General features: G+C 38.9%; 1 protein-coding gene across 3 annotated transcripts in view; it reads left to right on the forward strand.

Moving 5' to 3' along the window:
• The window catches only part of TMC1 (transmembrane channel like 1), a 385896-nt gene that overhangs the window by 211273 nt on the left and 162243 nt on the right, over positions 1 to 12380 (forward strand). For all 3 annotated transcript variants that reach the window (XM_073806217.1, XM_073806218.1, XM_073806219.1), the window contains exon 4: positions 10949 to 11200. The gene's annotated coding sequence lies outside the window, so the exon portion shown is untranslated. The remainder of the gene's footprint in view (positions 1 to 10948; positions 11201 to 12380) is intronic.

Genomic DNA, 12380 nt, shown 5'->3' on the forward strand with positions numbered 1-12380 from the left:
AGATGAAGGAGCAAGGTAAAAACCCACCAGACCAAACAAGCGAAGAGAAAATAGGCAGTCTACCTGAAAAAGAATTCAGAGTAATGACAGTAAAGATGACCCAAAATCTTGGAAATAGAATGGAGAAAATACAAGAAACGTTTGACAAGGACCTAGAAGAACTAAAAAGCAAACAATGATGAACAACACAATAAATGAAATTAAAAATTCTCTAGAAGGAATCAATAGCAGAATAACTGAGGCAGAAGAAGGGATAAGTGACCTGGAAGATAAAATATTGGAAATAACTACTGCAGAGCAGAATAAAGAAAAAAGAATGAAAAGAATTGAAGACAGTCTCAGAGACCTCTGGGACAACATTAAACACACCAACATTCGAATTATAGGGGTTCCAGAAGAAGAAGAGAAAAAGAAAGGGACTGAGAAAATATTTGAAGAGATTATAAGTGAAAACTTCCCTAATATGGGAAAGGAAATAGTCAATCAAGTCCAGGAAGCTCAGAGAGTCCTATACAGGATAAATCCAAGGAGAAACATGCCAAGACACATACTAAACAAAAAGTCAAAAATTAAATGCAAGGAAAAAAATATTAAAAGCAGCAAGGGAAAAACAACAAATAACATGCAAGGGAATCCCCATAAATTTAACTGCTGATCTATCAGCAGAAACTCTGTAAGCCAGAAGGTAGTGGCAGGACATATTTAAAGTGATGAAAGGGAAAAACCTCCAACCAAGATTACTCTACCCAGCAAGGATCCTATTCAGATTTGACAGAGGCATTAAAACCTATACAGACAAGCAAAAGTTAAGAGAATTCAGCACCACCAAACCAGCTTTACAACAAATGCTAAAGGAACTTCTCTAGGCAGGAAACACAAGGGAAGGAAAAGACCTATAATAACAAACCCAAAACAATTAAGAAAATGGTAGTAGGAGCATGCATATCGATAATTACCTTAAATGTAAATGGATTAAATGCTCCAACCAAAAGACATAGACTGGCTGAATGGATACAAAAACAAGACTCATATATATGCTGTCAACAAGAGACCCACATCAGACCTAGGGACATACACAGACTGAAAGTGAGGGGATGGAAAAACATATTCCATGCAAATGGAAATCAAAAGAAAGCTGGAATAGCAATTCTCATATCAGACAAAATAGACTTTAAAATAAAGACTATTACAAGAGGCAAAGAAGGACACTACATAATGATCAACGATTCAACCCAAGAAGAAGATATAACAATTGTAAATATTTATGCACCCAACATAGGAGCACCTGAATACATAAGGCAAATGCTAACAGCCATGAGAGGGGAAATCAACAGTAACACAATCATAGTAGGGGACTTTAACACCCCACTTTCACCAATGGACAGATCATCCAAAATGAAAATAAATCAGGAAACACAAGCTTTAAATGATACATTACACAAGATGGACTTAATTGATATTTATAGGACATTCAATCCAAAAACAACAGATTACACTTTCTTGTCAAGTGCTCATGGAACATTCTTCAGGATAGATCATATCTTGGGTCACAAATCAAGCCTTGGTAAATTTAAGAAAATTGAAATCGTATCAAGTATCTTTTCTGACCGCAATCCTATGAGACTAGATATCAATTACAGGAAAAAATCTGCAAAAAATACAAACACATGGAGACTATTAATACACTACTAAATAACCAGAAGATCATTGAAGAAATCAAAGAGGAAATCAAAAAATACCTAGAAACAAATGACAATGAAAACACGATGACCAAAAACCTATGGGATGCAGCAAAAGCGGTTCTAAGAGGGAAGTTTATAGCAATACAATCCTACCTCAAGAAACCAGAAACATCTCAAATAAACAACCTCACCTTACACCTAAAGAAATCAGAGTAAGAAGGACGAAAACACCCCAAAGTTAGCAGAAGGAAAGAAATCATAAAGATCAGATCAGAAATAAATGAAAAAGAAATGAAGAAAACAATGGCAAAGATCAATAAAACTAAAAGCTGGTTCTTTGAGAAGATAAACCAAATTGATAAACCATTAGCCAGACTCATCAAGAAAAAAAGGGGGAAGACTCAAATCAACAGAATTAGAAATGAAAAAGCAGAAGTAACAACTGACACTGCAGAAATACAAAGGATCATGAGAGATTACTACAAGCAACTATATTCCAATAAAATGGACAACCTGCAAGAAATGGACAAATTCTTAGAAAAGCACAACCTTCCAAGACTGAACCAGGAAGAAATAGAAAATATAAACAGACCAATCACAAGCACTGAAATTGAAACTGGGTTTAAAAATCTTCCAACAAACAAAAGCCCAGGACCAGATGGCTTCAGAGGCAAATTCTATCAAACAGAGGAGAGCTAACACCTATCCTTCTCAAACTCTTCCAAAATATAGCAGAGGGAGGAACACTCCCAAACCCATTCTATGAAGCCACCATCACCCTGATATCAAAACCAGACAAAGGTGTCACAAAGAAAGAAAACTACAGGCCAATATCACTGATGAACATGGATGCAAAAATTCTCAACAAAATACTACGAAACAGAATCCAACAGTACATTAAAAGGATCATACACCATGATCAAGTAGGGTTTATCCCAGGATTTCAAGGATTCTTCAAATCAATCAACGTGATACACCAAATTAACAAATTGAAGGAGAAAAACCACATGATCATCTCAGTAGCTGCAGAGAAAGCTTTCGACAAAATTCAACACCCATTTATGATAAAAACCCTCCAGAAAGTAGGCATAGAGGGAACTTACCTCAACATAATAAAGGCTGTATATGACAAACCCACAGCCAACATAATTCTCAATGGTGAAAAACTGAAACCATTTCCTCTAAGATCAGGAAAAAGACAAGGTTACCCACTCTCACCACAATTATTCAACATAGTTTTGGAAGTTTTAGCCACAGCAATCAGAGAAGGCAAAGAAATAAAAGGAATCCAGATTGGAAAAGAAGTAAAGCTGTCACTGTTTGCAGGTGACATGATACTACACAGAGGATTCTAAAGATGCTACCAGAAAACTATTATGGCTAATCAATGAATTTGGTAAAGTAGCAGGATACAAAATTAATGCACAGAAATCTCTTGCATTCCTTTACACTAATGATGAAACATCTGAAAGGAAATTAAGGAAACACTCCCATTTACCATTGCAACAAAAAGAATAAAATACCTAGGAATAAACCTACCTAAGGAGACAAAAGACCTGTATGCAGAAAACTATAAGACACTGATGAAAGAAATTAAAGATGATACAAACAGATGGAGAGATATACCATGTTCTTGGATTGGAAGAATCAACATTGTGAAAATGACTCTACTACCCAAAGCAATCTACAGATTCAATGCAATCCCTATCAAACTACCACTGGCATTTTTCACAGAGCTAGAACAAAAAATTTCACAATTTGTATGGAAACACAAGAGACCCCGAATAGCCAAAGCAATCTTGAGAAAGAAAAACAGAGTTGGAGGAATCAGCCTCCCTGACTTCATACTGTACTACAAAGCTACAGTAATCAAGACAGCATGGTACTGGCACACACAAAAAAATATATAGATCAATGGAACAGGATAGAAAGCCCAGTGATAAACCCACACATATATGGTCACCTTATTTTTGATAAAGGAGGCAAGAGTATACAATGGAGAAAAGACAGCGTCTTCAATAAGTGGTGCTGGGAAAACTGGACAGCTGCATGTAAAAGATTGAAAGTAGAATGCTCCCTAACACCATACACAAAAATAAACTCAAAATGGATTAAAGACCTAAAGGTAAGGCCAGACACTATAAAACTCTTAAAGGAAAACATAGGCAGAAGATTCTGTGACATAAATCACAGCAAGATCCTTTTTGACCCACCTTCTAGAGAAATGGAAATAAAAACAAAAATAAACAAATGGAGCCTAATGAAACTTAAAAGCTTTTGCACAGCAAAGGAAACCATAAACAAGACGAAAAAACAACCCTCAGAATGGGAGAAAATATTTGCAAATGAAGCAACTGACAAAGGATTAATCTCCAAAATTTACAAGCAGCTCCTGCAGCTCCATATCAAAAATACAAACAACCCAATCCAAAAATGGGCAGAAGACCTAAGTAGATATTTCTCCAAAGAAGATATACAGATTGCCAACAGACACATGAAAGAATTCTCAACATCATTAATCATTAGAGAAATGCAAATCAAAACTACATTGAGGTAACACCTCACACCAGTCAGAATGACCATCATCCAAAAATCTACAGACAATAAATGCTGGAGAGAGTGTGGAGAAAAGGGAACACTCTTGCACTGTTGGTGGGAATGTAAATTGATACTGCCACTATGTTGAACAGTATGGAGGTTCCTTAAAAAGCTAAAAATAGAACTACCATATGACCCAGCAATCCCACTACTGGGCATATGCCCGTAGAAAACCATAATTCAAAAAGAGTCATGTACCACAAAGTTCATTGCAGCTCTGTTTACAATAGCCAGGACATGGAAGCAACCTAAGTGTCCATCGACAGACGAATGGATAAAGAAGATGTGGCACATATATACAATGGAATATTACTCAGCCATAAAAAGAAACGAAACTGTTATTTGTAGTGAGGTGGATGGACCTAGAGTCTGTCATACAGAGTGAAGTAAGTCAGAAAACGAAAAACAAATACCGTATGCTAACACATATATATGGAATCTAAAAAAAAAAAAAAAGGTTATGAAGAACCTAGGGGCAGGACAGGAATAAAGATGCAGACATAGAGAATGGACTTGAGGACCCGGGGAGGGGGAAGGATAAGCTGTGATGAAGTGAGAGAGTTGCATGGACATATATATACTAACAAATGTAAAATAAATAGCTAGTGGGAAGCAGCCACATAGCACAGGGAGATCAGCACAGTGCTTTGTGACCACTTAGAGGGGTGGGATAGGGAGGGTGGGAGGGAGACGTAAGAGGGAAGAGATATGGGGTATATGTATATGTATAGCTGATTCACTTTGTTATAAAGCAGAAACTAACACAGCATTGTAAAGCAATTATACTCCAATAAAGGTGTTGGAAAAAAAAAAGAAAACTGGCCAAATTTGGTACAAGTGAATTTATCATGGACTGATGAATAAGTGACTAAAAGATTGACCTCCAGGAATCCCAAGATCTGGTCAGTGTAGATTTATAGTGATTACGTTGCACCTCAAGAGGTATTTCGACGTATTGGTATAACTAGCTGGCAATTCACCATTTAGAGAGATTCAGCCTTGGAGGAGACTCCTCCCAATTCAGAGTGCCTCACATGCTTCCAAGGAGACTGACACCATCAATGGACAATCCCGATTCAGCCAAGGAAAGCACTTTGACACAAGAGAAATTGTGCGAGTGTTTATACCAGGCATAGTAAACTCATTTTCAGCTGACTCAAAGCATAAAGCAAAAGCATTTGGAGGGGCAACAGAATATATAATCAGTCACAATTTAGGGTAAAAGAAGAGAAATGACCAAGGGAGAACAGGAAAAAAACTTCAGTAGGGAAATTACCTCAAACTTCAATCTTCAAATTAATTGTATTTCAATAAGTTGCAAGTTATTTGTGTTAAAAAGAATAAAAGAACTAGATAGAAGAAAGTGAAAATGCAGTTAAAAACTGAGAGAATAGGAGACCTGTCATATCTTTTCATTCTGGAGTGAGTTGATGGACTCTGTAGCCAGACTGAGGAGAGCAAAGGGGCTTATCACTGGTGTTCCCTCCTATCCTAACTTTGAATCCAGAAAGCACAACTGGAGAGCTTTTTTTCTGCCCCAACTCAGTGCTCTGTTTTCTCATCTTATCAGACTTCAGTTCTGCTCTAATTTACTTTGGTTGTTGGCTGAACTGAGGATGCAATAAAAAACAAAAACAGAGGTCTCACAGAAAGAAAACCAGTGGTTGCCAGGCACTGGGGGAGAGTGACATGGGGAGCGACTGTTTAATGGTAGGGTCTCTTCTTGGGGTGATGAAAATGTTTTGAAACTAGATAGTGGTGATGGTTGCAAAGCATTTGAATGTACTAAGTGCCATAAATTTTATACTTTTTAATGGTTAAAACAGTGTATTTTATGTTAGTGAGTTTTACAGTAAAAAAAAAAAAAAATTAAGGGCTCAAATGCAGTGCATCGTGGGGAATGATATGGGGAAGAATGGGGAGATGCTGGCATCGTGGAAGCCAAAGGGATATAGAGAGTGCGGAGCTCCAGGGACTGAGCTAGAATCAGTGAGACTTCTGGCTCAGAAATCAGTCCTGGTTTTCTTTGGTGAACCCAGTTTTAGTTCTTTCTTAGCACTACTTCAGCATCTAATTCAGTTTACCCAAGATTCATACAGAAGTCATAAGTGGGCTAACAGTCTAATGTAGGTTGTAGATTTTTTCCCCTAGTATCTTTTGTTTTATTTTGTCATTTAATTTAATTTATTTTATTTTGTATAAATGTCTTTAGATGGGGTAAGCTTTCTCCAGTTTTGTATGTCCCCCGTGGATCCCTACTATTTTAAATTATTCCAGTTTCATTTATTTATGATAACATGCCTGGTCCATGAAAGCATTTGTGTTTGCACCCCTGGTATTTAAGGAACTTACACATATAAAGCACAATGCTAGAAATATTGATAATTACTCGAAATGGGCTTTTGCTTCACCGAGTCTTCTTAAAATGAAGACACATGTAAATGGTTTATTACAACATAGGCAAGATAGTCATTTTCCTCATTAGTATAGCGGTGAGTATCCCTGCCTGCCACAGCATAGGCAGGATAAGTGCCCAAATGGTAATAAAAATTAAGTGCATTGGGAACAAAGACAAATGTAAAGAACATGTAATATCTGATTCCCTTCCACTTTCGCTCATTGCATTGAGATTTTATTGCAGTGAATGCAGTTAAAGACAAATGGTATTTGTTAAGAAGCTGGAAAGAAATACCATCAAATCTGTAATTAATAGTCATCAGGGCATAACTTTATTGTAGCACACTTATAGCTCGGGAATGAGGAGTTGTATTTACATCGTTAATGAAAACAACTTTGGCATATATATATATATATATATATATATATATATATATATATATATGGAAAATATATACACTTGGATTCTTAGCAGTTTAACAGCAATGCTCTCGGGAACTAAAGCTGCTATGTATTGACTCCTCCTGGGTGTTTTATATATGTCATTACCGATCCTCATAACAACCCTGCAAGTTAGTGTATGAGAATCTTGACATTAGTGAGGAGACGTTCTAAATATGTCTGAAGCCCTCAATTTCAAAATGTGGACATGGACCTTGGCTTTCCTGAATCACACTTTTTTCAAGAATCAGATGTCATTTGTGGATAGTCTCATGTTTCATTAAAAAAATTTTTTCCAACTATTAGAATCTTAGCTTTATCTCTGCTTTGCTAGCTATTTTAACAAACAAACAAACAAAAAACCCACAAAATCACCTTAGAGAAAGACTCCACAAAAAAATGAGTGGAGAACAGGAACTGGCTAAGCTGGGCAGTCAGCTAAGATCACTCACTCACTGTGTGAGGATTTGTTCCAACACATCAGCCTCCTAGAACTGCCCCGCGTGTGCTTGTTCTTCATATATTCAAATTCTGCTGGAATGAACATAAATTTGCACAGCTTTATGGAAAAGTTTTATTATTATTATTATATATCCAAAGTTGTTTAAATGTTTGAGTCTTTGGACTCAGTAATTTCTCCTAAGGAAAATAATAAGATATCCATAAAGATGTATGTGAATGTTGATAATTGTTAGTTATAACAGTGAAAACGTACAAGGTGACAGTTATCAGTTTATTGTCTCTGAGCTCCAAATTCACCCTTCTTTGTCTTCCTTTGTGTTACTCTAGCTAAGTCCTATAAACGTTTCTTTTGCCAGCTGGCGGGATATTCATTTCATCAGTAGAGGGCACTGGACGCAGTAGTTGCAAGAAAACACTTCTCTTCCAGGTTCCAGTCCTCCGTATACATTCTGAGCCCCACAGCCATAAGCAGGAGCTTGAGCTGCACCCTCAGGCCATCTCTCCCTATCTGCAGCCACTTGAGAGCAGCTTCAGCTGTCTGCGCCCACAAGCAATGCTGGCCACTTCAACAGACACACTCTGGCCCGCCCACACCAACCAGCAAAGGCAGGTCACTCCTGCAGACCAGCTCCCGCCTACCAGCTCCCGCCTATCCACACCCAGCAGCCGTGATGAGCTGTTTTTACAGATCAGTGCCAGCCTGTGCCCTCAGCCAAGTTTTTTTTTTTTTTTTTTGCCACTGCAGGCTGCCTGTGGTAGCGACTCCCTTTTTGAAGAGGTTTGAATCTGAGCCTTGGGGCCCAGAGGGCTAATCCTAGTCCTTTATTGTTCCTATTCCTCAGGCTAGAGGTAGTACCTGCTTTTTTTTTTTTAATTGGAGCATAGTTGATTAACAATGTCATGTTAGTTTCAGGTGTACAGCAGAGCGATTCAGTTATACGTATACATTTATCTATTTTTCAAATTCTTTTCCCATTTAGGTTATTACAGGATATTAAGAGCATTCCCTGTGCTATACAGTAGGTCCTGTTGGTAATCTGTTTTAAGTATAGCAGTGTGTACTTGTCAATTCCAAACTCCCAATCTATCCCTCCCTTCAACCCTTCCCCCCTGGTAACCATAAGTTGTTCTCTAAGTCTGTGAGTCTGTTTCTGTTTTATAAATAAGTTCATTTGTATCTTTTTTTTAGATTCTGCATATAAGTGATATCATATGATATTTATTTTTCTCTGTCTGACTTAACTTCACTTAGTATGATAATCTCCAGGTCTATCCATGTTGCTGCAAATGGCACTATTTCATTCTTTTTAATGGCTGAGTGATATTCCTTTGTATATATGTACCACATCTTCTTTATCCATTCATCTGTCGATGGACACTTAGGTTGCTTCCATGTCTTGGCTATTGTAAACAGTGCTGCGATGAACATTGGGGTGCATGTATCCTTTTGAACCATGTTTCAAAAAACCATGTTTTTTTCTGGATATATGCCCAGGAGCGGGATTGCTAGATCATATGGTCGCTCTATTTTTAGTTGCTTAAGGAGCCTCCATACTGTTCTCCATCGTGACTGCATCAATTCACATTACCACCAACAGTGTAGGAGGGTTCCCTTTTCTTCACCCCCTCTCCAGCATTTATTGTTTGTAGTTTTTTTTTTTTTTTTCGGTACGTGGGCCTCTCACTGTTGTGGCCTCTCCCGTTGCGGAGCACAGGCTCCGGACGCGCAGGCTCAGCGGCCATGGCTCATGGGCCCAGCCGCTCCGCGGCATGTGGGATCTTCCCGGACCGGGGCACGAACCTGTGTCTCCTGCATCGGCAGGCGGACTCTCAACCACTGCACCACCAGGGAAGCCCTGTAGATTTTTTTAATGATGGCCATTCTGACTGGTACGAGGTGATATCTCATTATAGTTTTGATTTGCGTTTCTCTAATAATTAGCAATGTTGAACATCTTTTCATGTGCCTCTTGGCCATCTGTATGTCTTCTCTGGAGAAATGTCTATTTAGGTCTTCTGCCCATTTTTTTTGCGATATGCGGGCCTCTCACTGTTGTGGCCTCTCCTGTTGCAGAGCACAGTCTCCAGACGCACAGGCTCAGCGGCCATGGCTCACGGGCCCAGCTGCTCTGCGGCATGTGGGATCTTCCTGGACCGGGGCACGAACCCATGTCCCCTGCATCGGCAGGCGGGCTCTCAACCACTGCGCCACCAGGGAAGCCCCTGCCCATTTTTTTATTGGGTTTTTTTTTTTTTTTTTGATATTGAGCTGCATGAGCTGTTTGTAAATTTTGAAGACTAATCCCTTGTAGGTCACGACGTTTGCAAATATTTTCTCCCATTCTGTGGGTTGTCTTTTTGTTTCGTTTATGGTTTCCTTTGCTCTGCAAAAGCTTTTGAGTTTAATTAGGTCCCATTTCTTTATGTTTGTTTTTATTTTGTTTATTTTATTATTTTTCTTTATTTTGTTCCTGGTGGGCTTTGACTGAAGGGCACTGACAGCTCCCAATATTATTCCATTTTATGGATGTATCCTCGTTTATTTAACTAATCCTTTATTGTTGAGCTTTTAACTTCTATATCAGTCAAGGTCCAGTTGGGAGACAGAAACCACGACAGTTATTTGAGCAGGGAAAAATTAATACCCCCACAAAATAACTACTAAAAGAGGTAAAAGTGGGCTTTAAGAGATCCAAGTATCACAAATTAAAAGAGCAGGTAATTTAAAGTTAGAGCCCCCTTAGAGCCCACTCGTACCTCTTTTAGTAGTTATTTTTTTGGTATTAATTTTTCCCTGTTCAAATAACTAGTGGTTTCTGTCTCCCAACTGGACCTTGACTGATATAGAAGTTAAAAGCTCAACAATAAAGGATTAGTTAAATAAATGAGGATACATCCATATAATGGAATAATATTGGGAGCTGTCAGTGCCCTTCAGTCAAAGCCCACCAGGAACACACTTGTAGCTAAACAAGTTGGATTTGTTACTTTGTAGAAAGGGAGAATGCACATCAGGGGAAAACCACAGGATGTTTCAGTAGGAATGTGTTAGAAAGAACCCATTATAGGATTTGCGATTTGGTTGGATGATTTGGGGGAAGGTTTAAGAAAGAAATTTGGTCTAGATTGTGTGTTGTCAGAATGTGGGGGTAATTCTATGGTTGGACATTTTGCAGTTGCCATAGTGATGTGTTTTTGTCTGTACTTACACAAAGTTATGAAGAGACCTTTCTTTATTTCATCCTGTCATGATCTCAGAGTAACCTTGTCTAAGGCTGGTATTCTGTGAGATTGTTTATGTCCAATAGGAGACTAACATGGCCTTGCTCTGAATGTTAGATTGGTTCTGAACATGAGTTCTTTTTCAGAGCTTTCAGCTATCATGTAAGAAGTCTGCCTACCCTGGGGCCACCACATGGAGTGACCACATACTTACATATAGAGAGAGATGGCCCAGAGTTCAAGTCTCCAGCTATTGAAGGCTTCCATCCTGGCTAACAGACAATTGAATGAAGACGACTTTGAGATGCTGTCAGCCCCAACCATTGTCTGACCACAACTACGTGAGAGACCTGCATGCAGTCAGAACTACCAGCTGAGCCAAGCTGACCTCCAGACTTGTGAGTAAAATAAATAATTACCATTGATTTGAGTTACTATTTGGGGGTGGTTTGTTTTACAGTAACAGATAACTGATATAATGTCGGATAGGCAGTTAGCTCTATAGTTCTGGAGCTCAGGAGAGAGATCAGACATGGTGGTACAGATCAGGAAGTCCTTTAGCAAGGAGAAAGCACTTGAAGTCATAGATGAAGTCATCAGGGAGATAATGTACATTGAGAAGAAAAAAAAGAACCCACAGTGGCACCTTTACAATAACACTGAAGTGATCAAGACGAAAGAAGAATTTGCAAGGAGACTGAGAAGGAGTTATCAGATGACATCCATGAGAGATGAATGTTAAGGAAGTCAAGAATGAGAGTATGAAGAAAGAGGGCATTTTCCACAGAGTCAAATGCTGTGGCGGGAGATCAAGTAAGACAAAGACCGAAAAGTGTTCTTTGGATTGAGCAACAGTGAGTTTACCTTGTTGGAAAAAGTAGTTTCAGGGGGTTTCCCTGGTGGCGCAGTGGTTGAGAGTCCACCTGCTGATGCAGGGGACACAGGTTCGTGCCCTGGTCCAGGAAGATCCCACATGCCGCGGAGTGGCTGGGCCCGTGAGCCATGGCCGCTGAGCCTGCGCGTCCGGAGCACACGCAACGGGAGAGGCCACAACTGTGAGAGGCCCGCGTACAGCAAAAAGAAAAAAAAAAAAGTAGTTTCAGGGAAACTAGGGGCTAGGCAGTGATGGGGGCAGAAGCCAGATTGCAGAGATAAGGAGAGAGGAGAAGATCAGAAAGATACCAAATCCTATGCTGTTTTACTGCGTCATGCTGACTTCCTGCATACTATTCGTCTGTATATAATTTTTTCTACAATTCAGTAACCCAATAAAACAATCACATCATGTCATGAACCTTACAATTCCACAAAAGCATGGGTATATCATGTCCTGTTATATATTTAGTGTCATACTTTGACCTGCAGTTTCCAGTTATAAATGCATTACTCTGTGTGTTTGTCTGTCATTATAATCACTTTAAATCTCTCACTGTTTATTTCTCTTGAAAGTAAAATAGCTCATCATTTAAAATAGTACTCAGTGTTCAGTGTTCATTGGTGCCTTGTAATTACTTCAGAAAAACAATCTCAGTTTACAGGTTATAAACTCCTGAAGCATCTCTGCAGGAGGAATAGCTT

Source organism: Tursiops truncatus, chromosome 6 (assembly GCF_011762595.2).
Source record: "Tursiops truncatus isolate mTurTru1 chromosome 6, mTurTru1.mat.Y, whole genome shotgun sequence".
NCBI lineage: Eukaryota > Metazoa > Chordata > Mammalia > Artiodactyla > Delphinidae > Tursiops > Tursiops truncatus.